Genomic DNA, 15,311 nt, shown 5'->3' with positions numbered 1-15,311 from the left:
ATGCATGGCCAGCCTCTGTGTGCACGAAGGTAGGGCACAGCACCGCCTCATGTAAGGGACAAGCACCTCATTCACTTCATATCCTGACAGCACCTGCTCACAGCCAACTATGCTGTCCTGGCGCAGAGCAGCCCTTCAGGTAAATGGAGCAGGATGCTCCTGTGGGTGGTGTTTGCCCGCCCTGCTTGTATATTCAGGCTTCCCAAAACAAACACCTTCTTCTCAGGCAGAAACTTGAACTCCAAACAAGAAGCCCCCAAACTAGCTCCTGTTCTGAGCCACTGACAGTTATATCCAGCTGCAGGTTTACCACAGGACCAGGCCGCAGCAGGGCTCCTTCCCCTTCTGCATTCCTCCTAGCACCTCACAAGCACAGCCCTGTCTTCCTGGAGGGTGCTACTTGACCACCCTCCCTGGCATAGTTACTGCCGCCTCCTTTCTGCCCAAGGGTTTGCATGCTTGTCCCACGTGCCTCCAGTTTTCCTCCCTTCTTCTCCTTGCTCCCTTTCCTCTTGCCCACAGGGAGGCCCAGAGATTTCGGGGCCCTGTCCCGCAGTGAGCCCTGTCCCTGCTCCTCCTGTCACGCCTGCTGCTTGATGCCTCAGTCAGCCTCCTGTATCCTTCCTTGTTTGATTGTTTCCACATCCCTGAACATCCAGCTTTCATGCTGCCGACCCCAAACTGATAAGGCCAGAATCCTTATAAACCCTTTTTCCGTTGATAACACCACAGTTTTGCCTATCCTCAGGTTTGCTTTCTTCCATCAGAGGCTCCTTGTTTCTGGTGTAATGATCCCAACAAAACTATCTCTTCTTATTCCTTTAAAGCACCGCATTTTCCCTCTGCTTTCTCCATCTGCTCCCCACACCCATGGCTCCCCCCCGCCACCAACCCATAAACTTGCATATCAAAGAAAGATTCCCTACTCCAGGCACAGAGAAAGGCAGCTTTGAGCAGAGCTCGCAGACATTGAGCGCCACTGAGAACAAGCTCCGAGTGGAGCATGCGTGCCCTGCCCAGCCCACGCAGTGATGTGGGACTGCCTCTGGATCTGCGCCCGTCCCGCTGCTGCGAGCGGGCCCTGGGGAGAGCAGCTAATTACTTGGTAATGGCAGCAAGAGCTGGAGCTGCGAAATGAAGGTGTCTGTTCCAAGAGGGAAAAAAATGCACCATCTCTAGAGGATAGAGGAGTTTTAATACCAGAAGATATTAATGCAGAAATTTCTTTCCGTTAACTATTTTAATGCTTTTTTCAATGTCCTTTTACGTAACTGGGACGATAAGAAAGGGCTTCATCTGAACAACAGGCTGGTCTTTTTATTCCCAGCTCTGTCCTCCACCCACTCTTAGTAATTTCACTGGCTTTTGCTGCTGCTGTGTTGGTGGGATGTCACAACAAATGAAACCCCACACACCAAACACAAAGGTTTTCCCAAAGTCTGTGTTGGCAGTTTTACAGAGCACTAAAGCAAGATAACCCAATGTCACCTGAGTCCTCACGCATTGCTTCATGATCCAGCAGGCTTCGATTTGTGTCCTTCATGGAATTTCCTAACCTGCTGGGCTGCAAATCCTGCTCTGCTTTGGTTCAAGTGCTACCCCTGTTGGCTTTGGTGTTGGCTTTAGCTACCCCTCGGCCCCTGTTAAAGCAGCTGTTACCAGCCCCCTGCACACAGAGCATCCCGAGAAAGCACGTGTGCCCACACAACAGAGGGCCAATGCTCTGGATAGCATTAAGATCCTCAAAGCCAACAGAGGTAAAACTGCGAGCTTGAAGAGGATGGTCAGACCACAACGGCATTCCTTCCTCGTCAGTCCCTTCTTTAAAATCAATTCCTAGGAGAAACAAGACAAATACACTTCATAGCGAACCAGCTCAAAAAAAAAAAAAAAAAAAAAAAAAAGTAAGACATGAAGCATAGACACATGTCTTCATGGAAAAGGAAATGAGAATGCTTCACATTGCAGATGAAACCAGTATCTGTGTGACAGGGCATCAAAGGCTAATGACAGCAACCATCAATTCCTTTCTCCTGAGGGGGGGAAGTGGGTAGAACAAAATAAGATTTCAAAATGCTTACTTTGATTCAATTTGGGGACAGAAAGTTATAAATTCAGAGATTTTTGCAAAACAATATACTCAGAAAGTGATTTACTTGAATCAAAGTCTTAACATAAAGTCAAAATGAAGAATGTTGACTTGATTAAAACAGTTCAGTATTACTTGAAAATGCTGATGAAACCAGTGTGTTCCCACAAAAGATCCAGACATTTTAAATGCGCCACATCTTTAAATTATGAGGAGTATTTTATTGGGAGATTTTTTTTTTCCAGATGGTTTCATTTCAACACTAAACCAGAAAGCTTATTCTAGGTAAGGAGAGGTGACAAGAGGCGCTTTCCTTCAAAGACTTCAGATGAACATCACCTTTCCTTGGGAAGGCTGTCCCAGAGATGGCAGAACTGCAGAAGGCGTGCATGTGTGAAAGAGATACTGCAGGATCAAATGTTCAGTGAAGAAAGAGAGGCAGACGTTTCTAAGCAAAAACCAATAAACAGAATAAATTCAGCCCACTGCAGAGAACATCCCACTGCATGAGATCCCACTGATGTCCAACTTTGAAGAAGTATCTGTGATTTAACCAGTTGTAGATCCTTGCTAACAGGCTTCGGTGGAACTATTCTTCGCAATTCCCCACTAAATTGCCCTTTGCTACAATAGTAAAAACAGAAAGGCTGTTCTGATATCCATCTCCTTTTGAACAATGTGCAGGGCCAGATGCAAGCCTGCTGTGACAGCAGAAGGTGGCAGACAGCTGCACCATCCCTCCTGAGCCCCATGCAGGGTGGAGCTGGGGGGTTTGGCCACTCCATTTGGCCACTCACCTACACCCAGGTTTCATGCACTTAGAGAAAGAAGCCTGCCCGTGCACTAGCATGGCTGGCAGCAAATGAGGAATGTAGTAGTGGCACTCGCCACCAGTGCACAAAGCACCAGCACACAGAGATGCCAACCCTCCCAGTCTCCCAGTGCTACCCAGTCCAAACTGGCTCCCAGGTGCAACCTGAGGGACCAACCACAGCCCTGGTCTGTGATGTTGAATCTCTTCTCTATCACGTCAGTAAAAGCATTCCAAAAAGCACAGTGGGAAGCTGAAGCGCATGTGCACAGGCACACTGTACAGGGCTAACGCGTTTCGTCTGTCCGTGTATTTTAGCACCTCTCCCCAGCCAGACCTCTCTGGTCTGCTGCAGCTGCCAGCAGCTCTTAAATGGCTGCGGTCATAGCTGAGACTCAGGGAGGAAGGAGGGAGGGGACGGAAGGAAACATCAATTTTAAAACAATCCCTTTTAAATGCAAGAGAAAAATGGAAATTTGTGAGAGACTGTTCTTGTATGAAAAACAGAAGGAAAAAAAAAAAAAAAACAAAAAACAAAAAACTAAGCTCAGTAACTCCTGGCTCGGCTGTGCCAGCCAGTGGATTAGCTCTTCCTTTCACACCCTCTCAATCCGGAAACTTGTGATCTCACCAAGCACTGGAATGGATTGCTGCTGGCTGCTCCCAGCCCATCTCGCTAGCAGAGGTAACTGAAGTGCTATTCACCAGACGGATGAATGAAAAGCGGAGAGATTTCCTTTGCTGCTCTTATGCAATATGCAGTGCGCAGAGCCAGACCTTTCTGCCTGCTAATTAATGAAACTTGAGATGAGCTGAAGCCAGCCTTCTCGCTCGGGGCACCTGGGTTGGGGGGAAGGAAAAGAGGGGTAGGATAAACCCCAGTGCAAATCCAAATCCAATAAGCTGCCTTTTCTTATCGAAAGTAGAGCACAAGATGCTTAGTCACTTCAGTGTTGTCAACGCTCCAGTTCTTGGCAAAATCAGCCAATTTTCAGAAGTCATAGCTTTTGCAGACGGTTTCCCTCAGCTTTATTTTCAATAAGAAATCAGTTACCGTAAACCCCCTTTTCATGGAAAAGCTTAAAAATGGACATTTGGGAGCCTGGAGGATCATTACTTAATTCAACAGAGAACTCAAGAGCGGGACAGACCAGGAGCAAGCAGAAGAGATCAAAACTCACGCAGTTTCCCAAGAGCAGCTCCGACAAGACCTCCCTTCCCCGCACACGCACCCCAGGCAGAGATGCTCCCGACACTCTCCAGGACGTTCCCCACAACAAATCCGAACAGGAACCCGGCACGCCGCAGTAATGGAAAAGCATCACCCAAGGCATTTCAGCTGCAGTAGCCAAGCATTAGCAACAGTGACTGGGCAGCTCTGGGACACGGTCCTCCAGAAAGTGCAGCTTTTTTAATCCATCTTTGAAGAACTGGGGAGTAAAGGCAGCCTTGTTCCAAGCGAATGGCGGGGCAAAGAAAGCTGCGGAGGGGAGAGTTGTGTCTTGGGTGTACTGTCAGTGCTCCCCCTCGCCCCAGCCCAGCCCAAAATACCAGGGCAGGTATTTGGCTCACTGAGCAGCGAAATTCTGTGTCATTGGGAGGCGCCACTGCAGCAGATCCAAAGTGACTCAGTGGGAGGATGGCAGCTGCAGGGAGCGAGGGAGAAACGACTCACATGGGGGAAAGGAGGGGAACAGGAACACCATCCCGCCCCATGCACGTGGAGGAGCTGGTCCCCATCCCAGCTCTGACATGCTGATGGCTCAGCAAAGGGGCTGTGCGTGGTCAGGGACTGGAGCAGCTGGAACAAGCACAAGAGACCTGAGACTGTCAGAGCAGGGAAGATGTGGCTTCCCTCAGGATGATGCAAATGCAGCATCCACGCACAGGAGGCTCAGCACACAGTTGCAGCCAGGCCAGAGTCATGCAGCTCTGCAGCAACAGAAACCTAAGTATTTCTTTTTAGTGAAAAAATAATAAATATATATATACACACGTTTTTAACATCACCAAGTTTCAGGTGACTGTATATGCACCTCCAAAACACAATAAACTAATCCAGCTATTTCCACGACAGCCAAAAAAATCTGGGAAAAGATTAAAGCAAAGTCAGCGACAGCCATTCAAAAACATTTCCCAAGGCGCAGCCAACAAAAACTTGTCAAAGCACATAAGTTATGAACTAATTTGCAAAGAGAGAGCTCTTTTGGCAGCATACAGGCAAAGCGTGTCCCTGGGTCCCACGGCACCTCAAGCAGCCGCACACATGCGGAGACAGCCCCAGGGGAGGTGGCAGCACAGCTCCAGCACAGCCGTGCCCCTGGGGATGACACCAGCACAGTTCAGTGCTCCAGGCTCAGGTGAACGTTGTAAATACTCTGCACTGATGAGCGAAGGAAATAAATTGTTCTCATTTGCCTTAAGAGTTGAACTCCTCACTTCCCACTCAGGATAAATAAATCCCTGCTTCCCATAGTACTCCCTGTTATTTAGTACTTTTTGGTGAACACCGTAAGCAACCAAAGCAGAACCTGCTCCTGCATTTGGTCTCATAACCCTGCTCCTCAAAAAGTATCCTTTCAGGTCCTGGATTACACTTCTCTCTCCCCTGTCTTTCCCTAACTTCCTCCCGGATAATCCAGTTTCTGTCCCCCAGAGCTCACGTATCTGCAGGGTTGCTGCTCCTCTCACCAAGGCACAAAATAGCTGCAGTCTCAAGGACAGCAGCATGCAAGATCTGAGCATCTTGTTTCCAGTCACTCCCCAACCCCCTTTCACCATTTCTTCTTTCTTCAGTGAGGTGCCTACGATGCTGCTTACAACTTTCTTTAAGTAACAGATTCAAGCTTCGCATTTATTTGTTTGTTTTCTCAATCAAGTTGTTTTCTTAATCTTCCACTGCACAGGGGACCAGCCAGCACTCTGCACCTCACAACACATTGTTTCCCTAACCCTAGGATACAAAAAAAGGTTTCCCCCACCCTAAAATAGAAATTAGGCAAAAGAAAGCCCACTTTTTAACTGACAGCTTAGCAAGTGGCAGTTTCTGACCTGCCTACTGCCATGTGCCACCTCGGAAATAACTAACAGCTGCTTTCATTGAGGGAAGACTGACGGAACTGCAACACTGTTTTCTGCAGTATACCTGCAAGGCAAAACTGCTCCCCCGCCGGGATGGCAGCTCTTCTACTGCCTGAACTTCAGCCTCAGAACTGAGGACCTTGACTGGAAACTCTCCGGAGTAGCTCAGGGGGGTTGCTTCAGTCCACCAATTAATTTCAAATGACAGTCACAACAAAACGTCAATGCAGTAATTTTGTAGTAAATAATTTTTCAGTGAACGTGTCTTGGCCTTGACATTGTCATGATGAATAGTGGATCTCTATCTGCCATGGTGAAAATAACCCTTACTGTGCGGTGACCATTTTATAGTCTCTTACTATTTTTGGTTCACAGTTCCTCCACAACATTATACATTTATACAGCACTCTGTCAACGTAGCTCTTTAGGTCCATCACACACATAACTGCTGTCTCCAGTCAGGATTTCCCTAGGAGTAGGCTGTGACTTGTGACATTTTCGCCTCAAAATGCACAATGGTTTTTCACATTGTAGTGAAATCCCCCAGAAGGGTCTGAGATCAAACTCCTTTCTTTTATGACTCAACAGGATCCAAATCTGTCCCTCAAGAGAGCAAACATGCTCTCAGTAACCAACTGTAGCAACAAACCAACTCCTTTCATGAGCTATGCTCCGCTCCACAGCTGAGAAAATATATCTTCTGCTCCCCCAGCTGCAGAGCGCACCTAGCTGAGACTTGCGTGCCAGTAGGTGAACTTCAGCACACCCTGTGCTGCCTGTGCTCCAGCTTTCAAATAACACTTCAAGGCAGCACACAAGGCCATCGCTGCCTTTGTTCCATACACAGAGGGCATTATCCTGCCCTATTCCTCTGGATAAAGGCTGGGGAGGGGAGGGGGAACTGGAATAAGGAGCAGATGAAATGCTAGCTCAAATTTACCCATAGCAAGTACGCTGTAGCTTGTGATCCTTTTCAGGTTTTGGAAGCATTACTCCTGTGAGTATCCTGTGAGTTTTCTGTGCTCTAATGTGAGCAGAGAGTCTTTCTGTCAGAAAGAAGGGACAAGAATCAGTATCACAAGAAGAAACACCTGCCCTGACCACCACTTCTGTCTCAAAGGCTTGTCAGGAGTTATCTGGTATGAACCAAGATCTTCAATGCAGGGCAGGGTGCACAGGGCCTCTGCTGCCAGATGCCAGTCTGTGCCCAGACCAGCACGCAAGGACCATGGATACAGGATGAAATGGAGACATAAAAGACAAGGTGGACGCATCTCCCAACAGAAACTGGTACCAGTATCGCTAAACAGTCATCTCCTTTTTCCTGCCTCTGCTCAGCCCCATTTTGTGATTTCCCTGTCCTTTGGGTTTCTACAAGCCATGAAGGAGGACACAGAGTTTAGCAATCAACCCCAAAGACAGGCTGGGCTAAGGACTTATAACTTTCCACTGAAAACTGTTCAGCTATTGAATCTGGTAGAGCATGTGCCCAGACATCTTTTGGTAGGAAGACGAATTTGGGTTTATTTCGGCACTCACATACATGCCCTCTCCCCACCCATGCCACGAGACACCGGACAGCAGACAGAGCACATCTGTACCGAGTGGACTAGACGCACCACGAGGCACACTGCCAACCAGAAAGTAATAAAGTCCAGAAAAAGAAACAACGATCAATCCTACAGGAACAGATTCCTCATATGGTGACAAAAGAAATCCCAAATAAGAGTCATTATATATACCAATTAAATTCTTTAGCTAGAGCAAAAAAAAAAAATATTATTTTAATGGAGAAAAAACTAGAACATTTGGTTAAAATGTTCTCACAGAAATGTTAATTACCACAGGCATTAAGCAAACGGAAATCAAAGCCTACCATTTGTTGAGCACTTTGAAAAGTTTTAATGCAAAAAACGTGCTTGAAAGAAACCTTCAATTTTTCCTCATGAATGAAAGCAAATCCCTGTAAATGAAGCCTACATCTATCATGCTGCTAATCAGTCAGCAGCCACAGATGTAATCCATCAATCAAAATCGTTCCTGTGCAAACTTTCCATAAAAGATAATGGAATTAATTTGGTTTGCTGGATACTGAAACGTGAAAAGATGCCTGCTCTGTTATTTCATCTTGGAGCCCCCCATTCAGAGACAACAATAATGCCAGATGTAACTAATAGAAGTTACCCTCACAATACCTCCCATCTTCCACCCTGTGTTATTCTTCACTGATCCTCCAAGACTGAAGAGTTGTGTAAAAGAAGCTGGGAGTTGCTGCCTGACTCCTGCTTTTGGGCAGCAACCTGTCCCCTAATCCCCTGCCTCAGCACGAGGGCAGGGAAAGCTTTGCTCCTGCGGGGCCGGGGAGCCCTTGAGGCAATGTGACAAGCAACCCATGTCACAGGCACCCAGAACACATGTGCAGCTGCCTGAGAGCTTTTATCATACCTGCTGTAGCACTCAGCCATAGGAACTGAACTTGATGCTGACCAGGAACATGTCTTACAGGCAGACCTGCCAGAGAGCATCTGGATGGAAACTGCCCTGGGCCCTGCTTACCCTCCAAGAGATGTTAAGGCCAGTAATAAATACTACCTCATTTACTGAAGGCTAAACCTAGAGAAGCATTCTGGGTGAGGCAGCCTCATTAGAATTCATTTATAACCAACCCCAAACAGATTTAAAGCTATTTAGGGTTCATCATAAAAAGAAAGCACTGACTCGTACTCTGAAACTCATGAAAGCAAAGTATCTAGTATTATTTCATGCTCAACATACACACATACATATGAACATATAAAGGCATGTATTTCTTGTACTACTGTGGCACATGAGGATAATTTCCTGAAGCTAAGAGCACTGTTTTGGGGTCTATTTTTGGTAGTCTGTACAGAATCTCACACTGACACACTCAGATGACAAACAGTTTGCTCTGCATCTAAATACGTTTACTCAACTTCTGCTCTCAGATGCACGTATGCAGTTCTTCTTGTGGTCATAATGATTTGTGGTTCTGTACAATATTTACCCTACGAACCAGAATGATATTAGAAGAGCAAGTTTTGTTTACTTTGTAAGTTATACATTACATTTTCTACTACCAGAGGAAGCTAGTATGGTTTCCTGTGTAAGTATGCAACCCATACTCCAGAATATTTCAAGTTATTGATGATCAACAAATACAAGTTAGCCTATAACAACTTGCAAATAAAGGCAGAACATAAAAACTAAAAATTTCAGCAATCCAGAAATGCTGATACTACAAAATTTGGGTTTGTTCTAGTAGGAAACATGCTATGTTTTTATAAGATATTTAGCAAAAATGAAATTTTATTTTAACTGCTGCCCTGAAGAAAACAAGTCTCATCACTTGATGGAACAAACATCCTTTGAAGGAACAAACCAGACTTTCTCCAGTATTTATGAGAAAAAGTCAGATCCTTTCAAGTATATGAAAAGGTAACCTATCTCCATCTCCTCGTATAGGATTCTGAGGAAATGATGTAAACAGTGATGTAAACTTTGCTTTTCATGCCAGGTGACATCCAGGTATTTCTCCTATGCTGGAGAGAGAATCCAGAGCAATCTACTGCTTAGAGGTCTACTTTTGCATTAAATTATGTGCGTACAGCTGCTTCCACTAACATAAAATACAGTCTGAATAATTTTCTGTATGTTACCTTGCAGAGGTGCATATCATTTAAGTAACAAGAATATTTCATTCCCTTTGACAACATATTTGTTGTTGTTGCTGTTCTTGGTACATTAAAATTTATATATGTACTCTGGTCAGTGTTTCTCCTGTAAGGGAAGGAAGCTATTTTATTTTCCAGCTAAAGAAAATCTACAACTCTAAGATGATTTATGCATGGGGAAAGAAACCATTAACACAAAGGATGAAGAATGAGCTGATAATCACTCCCTTCTCCACAGTCCAGCACAAGGCTGGCAAGAAAAATTAAGATGACGAAGTCACTAATATGCAAAAGATAAAACAAAGTCTCCTAAAAATCACATGACATTTGGTTAAAAAGAAGAAAAAAAAAAGTAAACACAAGTGATTAGGACTACAACATATTCTTCACAGTGAGAGCAGAGCTATTCCAGCTGTCCAGCCTTCCCTCAGACTCCTCTGCTAGTGCTGCCACAAACACAGCCTCCGAGCCTGCAGTAACAAGCAGCCATCCAGCAGAAAAAGGCACCTGCAGAGAGCCTTCCTGTGGCACGACCTCACCTCTCCCCAGGATGATTTTAAACACTCTGGCAGCCCAGTCAGACGTTCACAACCATCTGACTGATTTGGGAGACTGAGAGAGGGAGGATTTTCATCAGATACCCAATCGTTATAAGGGTACTAGAACTTTTGCAGAATCATTTCTAAATGGAAGCTGCTGGTACAGTGATCTTAGCTACTCAAAGTGCAAAGAACAAGAACAGAGGGGTCCATGAATCTAAATTCTCTAAAGAACAAGGCTTTAGTTTAAATTCAGTTTTCTAGAAGTTACCTCAACTGATGAAGCTTCTTCTACAGTCAGTGAAGAGGTGGGTAAAACTTTGGAGGGCAATTAGTATTACTAATAGTCCATTTTAAGATGTGTGGATTGCCCCTTAGAAATGTGCTTGTCTTTATTCACTTTATGAGGACCTTAGACAATTAATTACCTTATTTTTGAGTAGATAAAGCTGAGGAGCCTGTGATTTTTCAATCTGCAAAGGAAAACTTTACAAGGAACAAGACCAAAGTTTATAGAATTGAGAGAGAGACATAAAGGGAAAGTGAAATTCATTCACCAGACCTGGGCCACCGAAGTGCATAGGCCAGTGAGAAGAAAGCCATCATTCCCCAAAATGCTAGCTGCCAGAATCTCAGTAGAGCTCTGAAAAATGATGGAGGTTCATCATCCTAAGAGATCCTGTCATTTAGAAGAATGGAGAATGAAATTGGTGCAACTTCTGGCAATTCTCACAATCCACTGTTTGACCTGTATGACTAGCTTTTATGGGGGGTGCAAGATGTGGATCATGATGGAGATGTTCTGCTCAGTTCTGTAAGTTTAGCTATATTACACACTGGTGTGATGACTGTCATGATTTGAGTCTTCATCACTTCCACACTTCTCAGAGAGCCAAAGCTCTACAAATCAGATAAGGCAGAATTGCATTGCATGGAGACAAGATGAAGACATTGCCCATCTATCTGATTATAAATGTAACATGTTCTTTTTATGCAGAGACTGCTGTCAGTATATATTGACCATGTTATATACTCACCACTGCCTTCCAAATCCTCAGAAATATGACTTTCCCTTTGGGATATTTAAGTAAAGTAAAAGTTCACCTTTAAAGCAATGTTAAGCAATAGCTTTCCATGTTACCTTCCGATGCATACTACCACTTCAGCCTACAGACGCTGTTTTTCCTTCAGCAGAGGATTTCAAGTTGTTTGACTATACCCTGTTTATTTTACACAAATGCTATTCCTTTCTTACAGATGGATATGATCCATTGAAGACCTGGAACATTTTATCCCATAGCAAAACTCATTCAGAGTACCATCTGTTCTTCCTACAGGGGCACAGTAACGCCAAAAACTGTTTAACATTCCATAAATTAAGACCATATAATGGATAGCTCATTGTTAAAGGGAAGCAAGGAATAATTTGGAACCTGATGACAGATATTTTGCTGGGATTTTGCCTTATAAATAGTATCCAATGTATTATTTTTGGTTTGCTTCCTTAAAAACATCACATACTACATTAAGCAGCAAAGGCATGTCACAACCAGGACCATCCTAATGCTTGACTTTATCCCCACTTCCATCAGGGTCAGCAGGATCCTTTCTAATGACCTCAGGGGGGTTGCACTGGTCCAATGGGTTAGAACAGATTCACTGAAAAAACAGATTCTGTTCTCATTTACCCTGGTTTGCATTTGTTGCATCTGCATGATAAACTTCCTAAGAGAATAGAATTCAAGCTTTAAGTTTAAGAGCCATTAAAATATTAATGCAACATCTATAAAATATGACATATGTTGCACTTACACACACACACACCACTTCACTTATTGGTAAGAAACCCTAGCCAGAAATGAACTGTTACTTGTTATTCCTTTCTACTTCAAAATGCAGAAGTTTAATCAATAAAAGGGTTGGGCATAAAATCCTACTATGGCTATGTATCATTTAACATGAAAACAGCCTTATTTTGCCATCCATACAGAGAAACCGCAATTAAATAGAAGTCTACAAAAAAAAAAAAAAAAAAAAAAAAAAAAAAAAATGGAGCACGCAAAAGAAATCAATAGTGCTTAATTGGAAAAAAATGGCACTGCAAAATCCTCCGCCCAAGAGAGGGGCTGAGTGGCACCATGCCCGGTGCTCCGGGCTGCCTGGGGACAAGCAGTCCTCCCTAACATGCAACTCTCGTCACACACGCTGGGAGCTGCGTGTGAGCTGTGCTTCTCCGTCCCAGTGCACAAGTTGCACTTCTTAAATCAGAAAAGTGCTATATGGCAGCGTGCTTCAGGACTTGTTGGGGAACCGGAGAAACCACCGACCCTGAAACTCTAAAAGTGGTAAGAATTAGCGTCTAAAGCTTGAGCTGTGTCTGTGGAGTTGTTACTTAAGACTACATCCGTAAGCTTATACAATTACTACCATCTCTTTGTGAAGCTCTCACATTGCTACAATGAAATTTGCAGAAGCAGCGCACTTCCAGCCCAAGCATTACAGTTCCCAGAGACAATGCAGAGACGTTTCCATCCCATCAGGTCCTTGGCGGTGGGGGAAGGGCAGGAGTGGCGGGGAGGGGGAAATGCAACCTGAGAAGTGGTAAGTGTGTCAAAATCCAAATTACTTGGAGATATTTTGCAGCACAATCATCCTTTATGCTTGTGCAGCTCAGCTCATATGGCTCACATTCAGCCTGTCACACCGAATCATTGCTACTTCTTGACTTGCATTAACAAAAACAAACCTAACTTTTGCTTCAGTATGTGAGGTAAAATGCTCCCCGAATCCACAGTCAAAAGGCCAGAAGCGGCATTAAAAATAATTGCTTTTGTAAGAAGCTCACTTCTGACGAGAAGTAAAAAAAAGCTCGGTGAAGTTCTGCCTAACAGCACTAGCACACATGTGTTGCTTATGGAGTATTTCGCAGAAAACCGTACTGCAAAAAGCTTTGTCCATACGCAGAGCAGATGCAGTCTTACCTAACAAAGCAAACCCGCCTCTACCTACTTAAGTCTTTAAATTGAATTAAACCGAAGATATTTAGCAAAAGTTTCAGAGTATCACGAAGAGTTAGAAAGTAAATCTGGAAAACAGAGTACAAAATCAAAGAGTAAACACAGCCAGATAAAATCTTTGCAACTAGCAGAAAATAAGGCACAAAGCAAAGCCAGCACTCAAACAAAGTTATTTTACACTTCTCCCAACAAATTTGCAACAAATGTCCAGTTAGGAAAGATTTCTGCTGACCTGTGGATGTGCAGCACTGTAGATGCAGTGAGTTTTCCTATCACCTTTTGTTCCCAGCCATGTCAGCTGTGCTCTGCTCCAAGTGCTGCTCACACTCCCAAATCCCCTTTTCCAGCTCTATCTTAGGAACTGCCCAGATTTTGTAGTGTAATCTGAGCAGGGAAGTACCATGTGCCTATGATATGGTTAATTCACTTTTTACCCCCCGCGATGCCTAAGGAAGCTGCCTCGCATTTCAAAGCTCTGCCTGCGACCGTCTGACCCAGGTATGGCCGGGGCAGCACCGGGGCTGCCTCCTGCACATGCACGGGGCTGTTAAAGAGCTCGTTCCCAAATTGCAAATCCCAGGACAGGGGCTGCACCCAGCCACTGATGACCATGGTTCCCCTTCCTGGGGTGCTTGGCACACAGTGGGGCACAATGCCCCACATTGAAGGGAGCCAGTCCCATTGCCCAGGGCCACCACCACTGTGCTGGGGGAACCGCTGTCCCCGGGACCAATACAGGGCCCTTCATAGAGACAACTCTGGCAAGGCCCAGTGAGCCCCAGTGAAGCTCGGGCATCTGGTCTGGGACCTCTGGCAATGAAGACGTTAAATGGGGCATGCTGCAAGACTCCCAACCACTCCTCTCCAGTGCTGCCATCAGCTCAGTGAGAAACCCTCTCAGCTTCTTCTGTTAACAAAAGAAAGCTCTCCACACACAGCCACAAAACTTCTTTCTGTTAATTATTCTGTTAAGATTCTTCTATTTTCACCGGTCTACTTTTGTTTGGTATTTGCAGTCATATCACAGAATCACAGTGACTGAGGTTGGAAGGGACCTCTGGGGACCACCCAGTTCAATATACACTGATAAGATCCCTGCCTAGCCGTCTCTTCTCCAGGCTAACCAGGCCCAGCTCTCTCAGCCTCTCCTCATAGGATATGCCCCTGTCCCCTCATCATCTTCATAGCCTTCTGCTGAACTCGCTTCAGGAGCTCCATGTCCATCTTGTAGAGAAGAGCCCAGAAATGGGCACTCCATGCTTAATGATGAGAAGTCTGCACTGCGGAGGGGGAGGAAATGCCTCTCCTTCCCAAAGTCTGCACTGGGAAGAGTTAAACCAGCAGTGAAGCTGCCAAACACACATAGAGCAGCATGGTCACAGAAGACAGAGCAGTCTTTGAGCCCTGTCACTCCCGCTCATCCAGTCCTAACCACACCATCAGGTCCTGAGTACAGCACACCAAAACCCGGGTGATTTACAACCAGTACTGACCTGGCGCAACTTTCTCCTCAATTTTTAGGCCTTGGAAAGGGAAAAGCCCAAGCAGTCAATGGTTGTGTTATTTCCCAACTTCCTTGAATGCAATCTACATGTAATCCCAGTGTCAATACTGTCAGTGTTTCAAATGCTCCTAAATCAAATTACACAGGAAGGCTGAAGGGGCATCCAGCCCCACTTGGCAAGGGCTCACTAAAGAAATGGGTGATTTCTATTTACGGTCTTGGACAAGCCTGGGCAGCGGGAGGGAACAGCTAGAGCTGCTTTCAAAAGGCTGAGAAGGAGCCCTTAGGAGAGATTAAAGGGGAGCAACAGTCAGGGATCTTGGAAAAGGAAGAATCTAAGACACAAAGATGGCCAATAACAGGAAAGTTCTGGGGGAGCTTTAATTCTTGTCCAGAAGAATGCAAAGCAATTTCTTGTAAGGAACCTGCTTTTTATAGGCTTGGCTTTGTAATACCTGCAAATACCTTGTGTGGGATTTTAATGATCCCATGATGCTTCTGAAATTTTCCTTTCTTCAAACTCTAGGCCATTGGATAAGCAAGTTTATTCTAAACCAAAGGTGCCAGTTCCATCTTCC

General features: G+C 45.0%; 1 protein-coding gene across 6 annotated transcripts in view; it reads right to left on the bottom strand.

Annotated features, from left to right (window-relative positions):
• The window catches only part of FBLN2 (fibulin 2), a 105,055-nt gene that overhangs the window by 79,046 nt on the left and 10,698 nt on the right, over positions 1-15,311 (bottom strand). Inside the window, exon 1 of one of the 6 annotated variants that reach the window (XM_084530457.1) lies at positions 13,462-13,587. The exons of the other annotated variants lie outside the window; for them this stretch is intronic. The gene's annotated coding sequence lies outside the window, so the exon portion shown is untranslated. Of the gene's footprint in view, positions 1-13,461; positions 13,588-15,311 lie in introns of those variants that run through there. 6 annotated transcript variants of the gene reach the window in all.

Source organism: Aythya ferina, assembly GCF_964211825.1.
Source record: "Aythya ferina genome assembly, chromosome: 10".
Taxonomy (NCBI): domain Eukaryota; kingdom Metazoa; phylum Chordata; class Aves; order Anseriformes; family Anatidae; genus Aythya; species Aythya ferina.
The sequence above is the reverse complement of the archived record's forward strand: the minus strand, read 5'-3'. Positions and strand labels throughout refer to the sequence as shown.